The sequence below is a fragment of the Macrobrachium rosenbergii genome, chromosome 22 (assembly GCF_040412425.1).
Source record: "Macrobrachium rosenbergii isolate ZJJX-2024 chromosome 22, ASM4041242v1, whole genome shotgun sequence".
Lineage (NCBI taxonomy): Eukaryota > Metazoa > Arthropoda > Malacostraca > Decapoda > Palaemonidae > Macrobrachium > Macrobrachium rosenbergii.
This window is the reverse complement of record NC_089762.1, coordinates 37,685,891-37,700,890: the sequence shown is the minus strand read 5'-3', so window position 1 is coordinate 37,700,890 and position 15,000 is coordinate 37,685,891. Positions and strand designations below refer to the sequence as shown.

General features: G+C 32.8%; 1 long non-coding RNA gene across 1 annotated transcript in view; it reads left to right on the top strand.

The window, feature by feature from the left end:
- LOC136850393 (uncharacterized) overlaps positions 1–15,000 on the top strand; it is a 153,096-nt gene that overhangs the window by 23,559 nt on the left and 114,537 nt on the right. Inside the window, exon 3 of the long non-coding RNA XR_010856618.1 lies at positions 2,271–2,386. This is a non-coding gene — a long non-coding RNA (uncharacterized lncRNA). The remainder of the gene's footprint in view (positions 1–2,270; positions 2,387–15,000) is intronic.

Here is a 15,000-nt window from a genome sequence, read left to right as displayed (position 1 = left end):
CAGCGTGGATTTTTATTACATAATAGTTTATCGCGATATTGTGAATTTCGTAGCTTACCACAGAAAAAAAATATGCTTGTCAGTAAATGATATTAAAATTGATATATCAATATATTTGGATAATTATTGAACTCGTTACTCTTCACGTCCTAGAAAAACCTTATTTGTAAGTTGAGCTAGGTAATGCTATTATGAAAAAATTACTTTCATTCGTATTGGAAACAGAATGAATAGCGTATATTGTTAATAATATTTGTTTAAATATCAGGCCCGTTACTATTAGCTTATTGGAGACGCTTTGTAAATTGGGAAAGGTAGTGCTATTATGAATTAACTGCTTTCTTACTTACTGAAAACAGCGCTAGATAACGTAGCTAAAACCCTTTGCTAACAATATTAATACCAAAACATTACTAGGCAGTATTGTTATGGCCAAATTGCCTAACTTTTTAATGAAAACAGCATCAATACGGTTAGTGCCCGTAGGGTGGTAGTGCCGTCAATGCACCTCACAGGGTGCACTGTAGGCATTACTAAAGGTTCTTTGCAGTTTCACTTCGGCCCCTTGCTGCAACCCCTTTCATGCCTTTTACTGTACCTCTGTTCATATTATCTTTCTTTCATTTTGCTATCCACCTTCTCCTTAACAGTTATTTAATAGCGCAACTGCGAAGTTTTCATCCTGTTACACCTGTCAAACCTATCTACTCTCAATTTCCTTTCCAGCGCTGAATGACCTCATAGGTCCCAATGCTTGGCATTTGGCCTAAACTCTATAATGCGGCTAGCTAACATATCTAAAACCCTGTTACTAACAGTTTTAATACCAACACGACTTGCGCGTTTTTCCAAGAACTCAGTATCGTTCCTACGGGATCGAAGCTGTAAATATATATATATATATATATATATATATATATATATATATATATATATATATATATATATATATATATATATATATATATATATATATATATATATATATATATATATATATATATATATATATATATATATATATATGTATATATATATATATATATATATATATATATATATATATATATATATATATATATATATATATATATATATATATATATATATATATATATATATATATATATATATATATATATATATATATATATATATATATATATATATATATATATATATTCGCTCCGTTGATTGACATCGCGTAGAGCTTGTCCGCTTCGCCAGTATTGCTTCAGGGTCGCTGTCACGCTGTCATGAAGTTGACACTGCAACAATATGTAGCCTCGCGACTGACAGCTCTCGGGCTTAAAAGTTTTCCTGCGCTTTCCGGGATCTCTCTCTCTCTCTCTCTCTCTCTCTCATATAGACGCACATTTACACTTCGAGTTCTCTCTCTCATATACACACACATATACACTTCGAGTTCTCTCTCTCTCTCTCTCTCTCTCTCTCTCTCTCTCTCTCTCTCTCTCTCTCTCTCTCTCTCTCATATACACACACATATACACCTCGAGTTCTCTCTCATATACAGACACACCGACATATACACTTCTAGTTCTCTCTCTCTCTCTCTCTCTCTCTCTCTCTCTCTCTCTCTCTCTCTCTCTCTCTCTCTCTCCTGAGTGTCACAGACATTTATGACCTTTGACACTCAGCTTTACTCATATCCTGAATCTTAGATATTGTGTGTACAGAATCTGCGTCTTATTTCCACAAAGATCTTGTTTTTCGCTATGTGAAGAGACTTGGAGATCTGAAGATAATTCGCAGAGAGAGAGAGAGAGAGAGAGAGAGAGAGAGAGAGAGAGAGGGCGCTAACGAAGTCAAAAGTTCATTGATGACAGGATTCAGGAAATATTAGGCTAATTAGCTTTAATATTTTTTGGTTAATTATCTTCATGTTACCCAGATTGGCAGTTTGTTTTCTCTTCCTTATGTTGTGCTTTTAACATCAGTTTGTTGTGTAAATGGAGGTCAACTAAAATAATATTTTTTAGAATGTGCTTGTAGTTTCTGGTTTGTTATTTAACTAATAATTTGTTCATATATTTATTTATTTATTTATCCCTTCGGATAAGTATGTTGTATATCTCCTATAACAAAATAGAATGAAAGCTTATTTAACAACGTAATTTATTGATTTCTTCAAAATATTCAACCTCCACTGTTATCATGCACATGGCAGAAATGAATATCATTATTCTTTTGAAATCTCCGAAGACTTTAACATAATAAAAAAAATAACGAAATTTTCCCTTTATTTCCAGATTTGGCGTCAGATGAAAAACAGCTTCGAAAATAGAATGAAGTCAACGCGCAATCAATTTCATCAAAAAAATCATTCCATTTCAAATGGCTTCGTCTGTTCCCGGGACAAGCACTCGTAAGTATTCGAACCAATTATTCTTTGGGGAGGTATTGAAAAGTACCCTTCGGAATATTTTTGTTTTTCGTCTTCTTTGGCTGAAATTGAAGGGGTTTTTAGGAGGTTATGGGGTCTACGTTGAAGACGATGTCTGGCTTGTGTCGCGTGCTTATGAATTTTGTCTTGTGTTGTGTACTTATAAATAAATTCTGTCTCTTATCATGTGTTCATAAATTCTGCCATATGTACATATATATATATATATATATATATATATATATATATATATATATATATATATATATATATATATATATATATATATATATATATATATATACATTTTATATAAAATACATTTTGCAGAAAATCCCGACATCATTGATGTTTCTACCATTAAAAGTCATATTTTATGCTCACTGTATCGCCCTTTCCTTTTTCTAACACCCCCCTCTCTCTCTCTCTCTCTCTCTCTCTCTCTCTCTCTCTCTCTCTCTCTCTCTCTCTCCACCTCATCCCCTTGTGATCCACGTCAACCATTGACCAAAAAGAAAAAAATATCCAGAGAAAAAAATTCTACTACCTCCTTTTCTCCCATTTTAAAAATTGACCGGCCATCGGGGGAACTATCGCATGGGAATGATTCCTAACGAAGCCTTTAGAAGCTTTAGTGCATCGTGGATGCTGCGAGATGAGTCTGAGGAGATGTTTTCTCCTCTTTCCTTCCTTCTTCAGCTCGAGGTGTTCGAGTCAGCATCTTCCTCGGTTTAATCTTTACTAACAAGGGATTTTTTTATCCGTCAAAATTTTTGTACAGATAGTTAGTTTTCTTGTTGCTATTTTTATTTTGTATCTCTCTAAATTTTTTTGCATAAATTGTTGTTGGGTTTTGTTTTTGTCTTTAAATTTTTGGGCATAAATAGTTTTTTGTGCTATTTTTTATGTTTTGTTTCTTTTTCGTCCTTGATTTTTTTTATAGTTTTTTTGTGCTAATTTTTCTCCTTGATCCTTTATGTTTTTTGCTTCCATAATTTTCTTGTGCTAATTTTTGTTAATTTTTATGTATAATTTGGGAGACCGATTTTGGGGCGATCGTCTTCTGTAGATAAAAGAAATATTGGTTTTTTAAAAGCTTTTTTATTTTCAGGCACTTTTTTCTTAACTGAGATTTCGTCTTTTAACTGAGGGACTTTTTTTTTTAAAGATTTCCTCTTTTAGCTGAGGCTTTTTTTTTTTAAGATATCGTCTTTTAACTGAGGCATTTTTTTCAGTAAGGCTTTGTATTTTAACTGATGCATTTTTTGATTAGTGCAATCCCTCGAAATGTCGAAAATCATTACATATAAATCAAGGCAAATTTACATTGCACGTAAGTAGCTCAGAGCAACGACACAGTGACTTAAAACGGTTTCAAGCTCAATTGTAAACCTACGCTTCATGATAAAGCACACAGACGGAAATACCAGGTAATTTCTTATTACAATTATAGTCTTTCAAAGTTACGCTTAAAATGGTCACACGTGCTGACTCTGGCTGCTTACGTCAATGAGATACCTGCGTCATCTGTCATCCGACCGTGTAAAATCACTGACGATAACTTTGAATTATTGAAGACGTCACTGGCTTGTCTGTGTGTGTCTGAGAGAGAGAAAGAAAGAGAGAGAGAGAGAGAGAGAGAGAGATAAAGAATTTGTTGATATAAAATATCAAATAATGATTATCAAAACTAACTCATACTCTTTTGTGGAACGTCACCTACTGCGGAGAGAGAGAGAGAGAGAGAGAGAGAGAGAGAGAGAGAGAGAGAGAGAGAGAGAGAGAGATTGTTGATATGATGAAATATTAAATATTGATTATCAAAACTAACTCATACCCTTCTGTGGAACGTCACCTACTGCAAATCGAGAGAGAGAGAGAGAGAGAGAGAGAGAGAGAGAGAGAGAGAGAGAGAGAGAGAGATGACAACCGTAGTAGAAATTTGAATGGTCCACAAGACACAAAAGCGAAAGAAATAACGACAAGGGGGGTGGGAGAGAGAGAAAGAGAGAATTTGTGGGTGTGTGTAAGGACCTTTTCACGCAATTGTATCACTGAATGAGATTAAAAACATATTAAACAACCTTATTAGCTAATTAAAAATTAATTGTTGGTTTCGTGTACCTTCTAGAATGTTATCTGAAAGTAAGTCAACGGTAGAGCCAAAGGAATTTGGAACCAGGGCCATATAATCTCCATCACTCGTATATTAACTAGATTCGGATGAAGCGGAATTATTTATTCCCAGGTCGACTAAGGAGGGCATATTACAATAAAGGGAGAGTATTAGAATGTTATGGTACTCATTTTTCTGTGTACTGATATTTATTTTTCTTCCTTGTGATTTTGTCTTCTGATGTCCGTAAGTTTGTCTTCTTTGTCCTGGTAAAATTAAGATTAGATATTTGTTGAATCAAATGGCTACCTCTGCCTGTTTATTTGAAGTTCGTGGGATGCATGTGTTATAGGTTTATGCATGTGTTATAGGTTTAGTATTGATTATATTTTAATGTGTTATTTGGCATTTTTTTTTTTAGAAAAGTAAGCTCATAATTAAAGTTGTCATTTATGCCACAGAAATTTGTTCCCATAAATTTTCGCGGAAATCGGTGTTTTCTGGTCGTTGATTATATATTCACTCAAAGAATAATCAGTTGTTCTTCGTATTATGTCCAGTTCATAAAACATAAAGCGTGAATTTGTTTTGCGCAAAATAAAGAAGTTAATTTTTGTTAGCCCAAAGTAAAGAAGTGAATTTTTGTTAGCCCAAAATAAAGAAGTGAATTTGCTTCAGCCCAAAATAAAGAAGTGAATTTGTTTTAGCTCGAAATAAACAAGCGAAAGAACTGACATTAAAAAATAAAACGCGCAGTGCTTCTTCATGTCAGCGATCTGTACTTTTATGCACGCAAATTTATAGCCAAAGTAAAGTATACGTGTCAGCCTATAGCAGCCTTTGAAATGCCTAAGTAACCGTAAAAAGATCTCCGTGACGACCTCGGCCTCTCACGACCTAAGCCCTAACTCCATTTGTATGCTAAACCGTTGATTAAATGCGAAATCACTCTTGCTATCGTCTGGCCAGAGAACGAGTCACCGACTCCAAATCTGTTTTTGTGTTTTTGCAGTCCGAGGTATAACAGAAAACGCCTGAGGAGGAAGGAACGATCGTAAAGTCGAACAGTGGAGGTTCTCCCGGCGGAGAATCAACCTTGGGGGACTCCCGCTCTTTCCGCTGTATTTGTCTCGAAATAGCCTTCGTTAGAGGATGATTAAATACCTCTTTCCCTGGAAAATTGGAACCGGGATGTGAGTGTTTGGTGAGAGAGATGTTTTGGAAGGTGGGTCAGTGTTTTGTCAGTTTTGTCAGGCTTTTTTTTTTAATGGTGTTTGCTCGCGCGAAATGAATGATTATTCTTGAAATTTTGTGGGTCTCAGTTTGCCGTTTTGTACTGGGAGACAGTATTGACCTCTCTCTCTCTCTCTCTCTCTCTCTCTCTCTCTCTCTCTCTCTCTCTCTCTCTCTCTCCAGGCACACTCTCCCCATATATATATATATATTATATATATATATATATACACATATATATATATACACATACATACATATACATACATTTTTTTTTTTTTTTTTTTTTTTTTTTTTGACAAATTAGATAAACAATGAATTAATCGTTATTCGGAGAGACAGTTGAATATTCACTTTAAGATAGGCAAGGGGGAGAAGCACATATGGTGAATCATCAGGCCAACATAACTTAGACTTAATTAAAACTTGCTTTACGCATGAAATGGAATTATGAATTCGCTTTGAACGGAAGCCTAACAGGCCCGAGATTAATTTTTTTTTTTTCGGAGCACAAACAGATTTGCACAACAGCTACATCCCAAAATGCGGCTTAATTGGTTCTGCCAATTAATTCTTCGCTTGTGTAACTCCTGTTTTCAATTATTTTTCCATTTCGTTCAAAAGTACATTGTGTTTTTAGCAGAGAGAAATACACCGGGGTAAGAATATGATGTTTTCAGCGGAAAAATTAACACACGAGGTAAGAATATGTTACAAAAAATTGTACGCCAAATTTAGCTGATACCTTTTTAAGTTAGTTCGTATTACTGTGTAAAAACATAAAGAGAGTTTTAGTTTTGATTGGTAAGAGTAAAGAGATTTATAGTGTTTTTAAAGGAAGGTTTATCACTTTTAGAGGGAAGGAGTAGAAGGATTTTAAAATTTTGATGGGGGTTCTTCACTTTCATGTGGGAAGAGTAAAAGGATTTCAAATTTTAGGATGAAGGTCATTCAGTTTTATATGGGATGAAGGTCGTTCACTTTTATGTTGAAAGAGTAAAAGGATTTCAGATGTTAGGATGAAGGTCCTTCACATTTATGTTGGAAGAGTAAAAGGATTTCAGATGTTTAGGATGAAGGTCCCTCAATTTTATGCGGGAAGAGTAAAATGATTTCAAATGTTTAGGATGGAGATCCTTCACTTTTATGTTGGAAGAGTAAAAGGATTTCAAATGTTCAGGAGGAGGCCTGTCACTTTTATATATATATATATATATATATATATATATATATATATATATATATATATATATATATATATATATATATATATATATATATATATATGTATGTGTGTGTGTGTGTGTGTGTATATATATATATATATATATATATATATATATATATATATATATATATATATATATATATATATATATATATATATAATGCATATATATAGTTATGAATAATAAAAAGAAATTTAATTATTTAAATTTTATCAACATATTATGGCAGGGCAAATCAAAGTCACTCTGTAATTCCTCGGCTTTGGTGAATATTATTACTAAATTTTTTTTATATATTTAATTATGCTCTCGTTTTACTCACCATTTAAAATCGACTGCAAAAGAAGGAAACTATATTTTTTAGGCTGAGGAACTGAATTCAGCGACGTAGAATATTTTAATGAGGTTAAACTGACTTATGGTTTTACTGTAAAGATATGTCATTAGATCGTAATCGGAAGAAGGAAGAATAATTACGAGTTTGCAAACGTATGTAATACGTAATGTATTAAGGTCATGCATCTCTTTATTATCATCAAAGTTCCTGGCTTTAAATCTGATTGAGAGATTAATCTGTCTTAGATGATTACAAGAAGAATTATCAGAATGATGTTAAATAAAAATGAAATCATTATAGAATAAACATTGATGTTATTCATATAGTTAGAAGGATTTCATCATTTATTATTGTACATTTTTAGAATGTAAGTTGCCATTTTTATTTAGCACCATACTATAACAGGTAAACTGTTTATAATATTTCAACTTATTTTTTTAATTCCCTAGCAAAATTAGGGAAACACATCCACGGTGTATAAAAATTAAAAATATTACTGAAATAATAAAAATAGAAATTATCCAGACTATTAAAAAAATGCTTAATCTTGAAATATCTTCACAATAGTTCAAGATCCTTTTATGCACAACCCTCAGAAATATTTTTATTTTTGATAGATAACACTGAATCATTTTAATTCCTGTGATGCAGTGATTGACCGTTATGCGTTCAGATGACAGAATGATGTCAGCTATTGTGACACTCCACTCAAAAAGTTACGACATAAGCCTTTCCTCGAGTTATCGAGTTTTATTGCAGGGCGGATACTGAGTTCAGATGCACTTAAAGTCTTCTTTAGCGTTGCCCCAGAATATATGATAATGTGACATAGCTTTTATGAAAATTATGAAGTTATACAATGGGACATTGCCAAGCTTTCTCCTCCCAGGTATGTTTGAAGCGTCTTTGCCTTCATGTGTAAATATCAGCGAAATTTGAAGGTTACGAAAATTTTTTACTTAATCACAAACGGAAATCTAATCTTGACGTAATCACAAACCGAAAACTGATCTTGACTTAATCACAAACCGAAATATAATCTTGACTTAATCACAAACCGAAATATAATCTTGACTTAATCACAAACCGAAATATAATCTTGACGTAATCACAAACAGAAGCCTAATCTTGACTTAATCACAAACAGATATCTAATCTTGACTTAATCACAAACCGAAATCTAATCTTGACTTAATCACAAACAGAAATCTAATCTTGACATAATCACAAACAGAAATCCAATCTTGACATTATCACAAACAGAAATCTAATCTTGATTTAGTCACAAACAGAAATCTAATCTTAACTTAATCACAAACAGAAGTCTAATCTTGACTTAATCACAAACAGAAATCTGATCTTAACTTAATCACAAACAGAAGTCTAATCTTGACTTAATCACAAACAGAAGTCTAATCTTGACTTAATCACAAACTGAAATCTGATCTTCACTTAATCACAAACAGAAATCTAATTTTGACTTAACCACAAACCGAAATCTAATCTTCACTTAATCACAAACTTAATCACAAACAGAAGTCTAATCTTGACTAAAGTACCATGTAAAACACTCTTATCATTAGCATTGATTTATGCACTCGCAAAATCTATAGGAAAAAGGGAGCAAAACAAAATAAGATTTCCCCTCTTCGCAAAATCTAATCCCAGACCTGTCTACTGACTGTCCGGCAACCAATAATTGGCAGCACGTTTTGGAAAGATGTATAGTCTTCAAAATTATCGCTTTCCTCCTTCTCTCTTTTTTTTTTTTTTTGGGGGTGGGGAAGGGTGGGGGAATTGTGTTAATTTTTCTCCTGATTTAGATATTTACCTTATGTATATATATATATATATATATATATATATATATATATATATATATATATATATATATATATATATATATATACATACACATATACATATATATCTCTTTTTCATTTACACACACACACACACACACACACACACACACACACATATATATATATATATATATATATATATATATATATATATATATATATATATATATATATATATATATATATATACACACTGTATATTTACAGTGATTTTATTTTGCGTTAATGCGTAACTTTTTTATTTTTCCAGATGATTTTAAAGGCGTGTTTTAAATCTTGGATCAGGCATATTTCTCGAGTATACTAAATGCTATTTTATCTAATAATATTTATGATTATTGGCAATATGTAATGTATATTGGTATTATATCCACCTGCACCATTTCCCCACTCCACCTGAGAGAGGGAAGTGGGGGCGGGGGGAATTCAGGGAATCAAGATTATAGGTGATGACGTTGTAAAAAAATTAATAAATATAAACTGCTTGAAGAATGTAATAAAATTAATGAGAAAATTTTGACCAACCCAGCCCAATAATTCTGTTTTTAATTTAATTTTCTCGTAGGGTCACTTAAATTCCCCAAATCTTTTTTCCACTCTGGATCTCATTTATCATGAGGGTGAGGGAATGTCCAGGGCTGAGTGCTATTTCTGACAGTTATGAGTTTCTCTCTCTCTCTCTCTCTCTCTCTCTCTCTCTCTCTCTCTCTCTCTCTCTCTCTCTCTCTCTCTCTCAGTTCATTTTTTAGCGGAACGAAGTTAAAATAATAATAATTTGCGTCACAGGCAAGTCGACTCCAGCCTGTGAAAATCTCTCTCTCTCTCTCTCTCTCTCTCTCTCTCTCTCTCTCTCTCTCTCTCTCTCTCTCTCTCTCTCAGTTCAGTTTTTTAGCGGAACGAAGTTAAAATGATATAAATTTGCGTCACACGTGAATCGACTCCAGCATGTGAAAATCTCTCTCTCTCTCTCTCTCTCTCTCTCTCTCTCTCTCTCTCTCTCTCTCTCTCAGTTCATTTTTAGCGGAACGAAGTTAAATAATAATAATTTGCGTTACAGGCAAATCGACTCCAGCCTGTGAAAATCTCTCTCTCTCTCTCTCTCTCTCTCTCTCTCTCTCTCTCTCTCTCTCTCTCTCTCTCTCTCTCTCTCATTTTTGCCGGAACGAAGTTAAATAATAATAATTTGCGTCACAGGCAAATCGATTCCAGCATGTGAAAATCTCTCTCTCTCTCTCTCTCTCTCTCTCTCTCTCTCTCTCTCTCTCTCTCTCTCTCTCTCTCTCTCTCTCTGGTGTTTTTATGTCGTAACTGTTACTTCTACAGCAGTTGATACGATTGCTTGTAAGTCTATACAGGTACTGTACAAAAGGGAAGTGTTTTTATCATCATTCGGCTCTCATGAGACTCTTTTGTATTTAAAGAACTGGTTTTATATTCGGTAATAATGAAAACAATAGAATTTACTGATAAATTTGTAGTAAATGGTTGAATAATTTTAAGTTACCGGGAAAAGTGAGCTTGTTCTGTACCAAGCAAAATGAAATTGGCCTGAGTATTTAGCAACCCAAAGATAGAGTGGCATTTACTGAACAGTAGAAAACTGCCTTTTCACTGCAAATGCAAGCAAAGGTATTTACAAATATTGGCATTGAAAGCAAAACTCTTTGGGAACTTAGGTTTTCACTTGGCTTTCATAGAAGATCAGTATCTTATCCGATTCCGGGAAGTTTGTCTTTGATGAACTGTTGAATAGATCCTGTCTTACATAAAAGGACTTTCGTTCACTGACCTAGAAAGAGAAGCCTTCTTGACAATCTGGGGAAGGGTTTCATATCTGTACAGGAATACAGGAATAAGTAAAGCGTCAAAGTGATTTTTCTCTTTAGTGATTTCTAGCCTTTTTGTGGCCGGTATATTTGTTATTACGCGTATTCCCAATGATATTTTCTTGCTCTGCAAGAGAGCAAATGGAAAAATTTCATTATTTTTATTTATTTATCATATATACTTATATATACATATATGTAGCCTTCGCTTGCTTAAAAGTATATAGATGGGAGTGACTTCACTCGGAGGTTTGTATAAATAAAGCGTAAAGAAATAAAGCATAAAGAAAGTAAATATCTGTACTGGAGCACTTGTATGTAAAACACCTCTTAATGAAATGCAAGAAGAAATTGAAATTTTTTTTTTTCAAATATCGTTGTCAAAACAACTGTTAACGAAAGTGCATATGTTGTAGGCTTTCGGAATGCATCGCCGAAACAACTGCTAGCAAAAATGCATTTGTTGTAGCTGTGAAAGTGCATTGCCAAAACAACTGTTAACGAAAGTAAGTATGTTGCAGCTTTCAAAATGCATCGCCAAAACAGCTGTTAACAAAAGTGCATATGTTGCAGCTTTCAAAATGCATTGTTAATACAACTGTTAACGAAAATGCACATGTTGTAGCTTTCAAAATACATAGCCAAAACAACTGTTAACAGAAGTGTGTATGTTGCAGCTTTCAAAATGCATTGTCAAAACAAGTGTTAAAAAAATGCACACGCTGTAGTTTTGACAATGCATCGCCAAAACAACTGTTAACGAAAGCGCATATGTTGCAGCTTTCAAAATGCATCGCCAAAAAAAAAAAACTAAACAGATAAGCTTAATTCAATCATTGTTTACAAATGGGAGGAAGCTTGCCATAATTACGTCAGCCGGGACGGTAATGAACGAAATACCTTTCCCCCACCTTCAGAAGCCACACGTCTTTCCTTTGTCGAGACTTGTGAAAACAGCCGCAGAGAGCGCCTATTGATTAAAGATAGCCCGGGGGCCGAAGTGCTGTTGTGATAGCGGAGGTTAAACAACAAGTCAAAGGAAGTCTGTAAAGCGTTTCATCAAAGGTATATTTGCTTAGGCCTCATTTTTTAAGTGGGTCCTGTTATCATAGCGCCGGGAAAAGAGTGGCCTACCACTCCGGGATGACTTGGGACTCGGGATTTGCATTGACGTTGGCTGAGAATGGGGAAGGTTAAGAAAGGGGTATTTTATTTTTTGGCAAATGAGTTTTTGGAATATTTTGATTATTTTGTGCGGTGCTAAGTAATGATATTAATCGTTTGTAAGTAACTTGTGGGAGTTAAATTATCTCTTTTAAATAGAAATGTGGAATAGAAAAAGGGGTATTTTATTGTCAATGGAAGTAAGTATTTACATTTTGTTGTTTGTTAAGTAGAAATAACCAAATCGTTTTTTAAGTAACTTTATGAGTTTACGAGTATATGATCTCCTCTAAGCAGCAATAAGGAACGTTGAAAAAGGAGCATTTTATTTCCATTGGAAATGCGTTTTAGGATTATTTTGTTTGTTGCTAAATATAGTATAAAATAAATCGTTTGTTAGTTACTTATAGCGGTTTATGTGATCGCTTCTGTATATGGTAATAATGAGTTTTTGGAATGTTTTGTTGGTTGCTAAATAGTAATAACCAAATCGTTAAGTTACAAGAGATTTAATGCAGTTCTCTTATAAGTAGTTAATAATAATAATAATAATAATAATAATAATAATAATAATAATAATAATAATAATAATAACCAGTGGTGGCCTTAATAATAATAATAATAATAATAATAATAATAATAATAATAATAATAATAATAATAATAATAATAATAATAATAATAAAAAATCTTAAGTCACAGGTTTGCACTCCGGCAACAAGGGTCATCTGTGGTTGGGAGATGGGCAGTTCAAGGGGAGAGAGAGAGAGAGAGAGAGAGAGAGAGAGAGAGAGAGAGAGAGAGAGAGAGAGCCCGAGTTAAAAAATTAACCGTTGGTTTAAACTTTTGCCAGAAGAATGCACTCTTCCATGCAAATGAGATGCGCTCTTATGAAATTTACGCTGGGGCCTGAATTTCCTTTCTTTTTCTGCTCTGCTAAGCAATACGTTCTTAAATTGCAGAGTAAAGTGCGTTTGGATCCTGCAATATAGGATTCCGGAACATTGCTTCTGTTATATTTTTATTTTTTTATTCCTTACTTATAGCTCTCCGTAAACTTCTTGAACAGTAATGCACGCACGCACACACACACACACACACACACACACACACACATATATATATATATATATATATATATATATATATATATATATATATATATATATATATATATATATATATATATATATATATATATATATTAGTGCACTTGATACTGTATTCAAAGGTATGATTATTCACAAAGTTTTCAGCTTTAGTGAAAGGGAAAATTATAACCTCACATTAGTACATCGGCAAAATAATTTCATTAAACATTGTAATTATTTATGCAATAACTCCTTATTTCCATCATATTACAGAACCCAGAAATGTCCAGAAATATTAGATAAACCTTCCCTTGTCATCTAGGAAGTCTCCTGACTTACAGGCAATGGAAAAATCTCCCCCACATGAAAACTACCCAGCTAGCCCCAGCGTTTTTTTTTGGGGGGGGGGCGAGTTTCCTTTCTTTATTCCAATGGATGAAAAGAAATGGGACAGATGTAGCCATCATGAGCGCCAGGGGACGAGAGGAAGAGGATAGATAAGAGAAAAAAAGAAAAGAAGAAAAAATATGGCCCAGGGAGAAATAGGTTTCAGCTGAAATTGGAAACCCGTGAATTGGACGCGCAAATCATTGAAAAGAATCTCCCAGGAAAGGTTTTCTGTCAGCAGGCTTTAAGTTGTGTTATTAAAAAGAGTATTTTTTTTTTTTTTTACTGAAATGGAGAAGAATTGTAAGGGAGAAGATGGCTTGAAAAATCACGGTGAAAGACTTAGACGGTATCAGACATGCTCGCTTGAAGGTCAATTTTCAGGAATAGATTTTTATATATATATATATATATATATATATATATATATATATATATATATATATATATATATATATATATATATATATATATATATATATATATATATATATATATATATATATATATATATATATATATATATATATATATGTGTATGTGTGTGTGTATATGTATATGTACATATATATACAGATATATATATATATATATATATATATATATATATATATATATATATATATATATATATATATATATATATATATATATATATATATATATATATATATATATATATATGTATATTATATATATATGTATACACATACAAACATATTATATATATATATATATATATATATATATATATATATATATATATATATATATATATATATATATCACACGCCATTATGAAAATCTCCCGTTTGTATTTGAAGACATGCACCCAAACACAGTTACAAACAGCTAAGCTGTTCAATTTCCCCCTCACAACTAGGAAGTGCCGCTGACAGAAGGAAGATTAAAGACGAAAGTTGCAATGCAATTTCGCAAACTTGAAAAAGGTCTTTGCACATCACATCTCTGCAATAGAGCTTCTCGTCCTACCCCACTCCATTAGAGGCTTCAAAATGAGTCTCGTGGGCGGGGTTTGGCAACTTAACATCTTCAGTTGTAATTAGGTTGTATAAACAAAATGAAAATGTCCACATTGCAAAAAATCTAAATTTTGTGAAATTATAAAATCCAAGGCTAGTTCATTGTTTTGTCGTTTGCGGTAACATTTGTGGAACCATTTGTCAGTATCAAATGTTTTTGAAATATTTTATACGCTTTCTTGCTTATAATAAATAAATATTTTACTTTTACAAAACTAAAGGACCGAGCCTAGCCACCAGTTATCAACGTAGAAATAAGTTGAACCAAAGTACAGATATGAATTCGAATGGACAAATCCAATAAA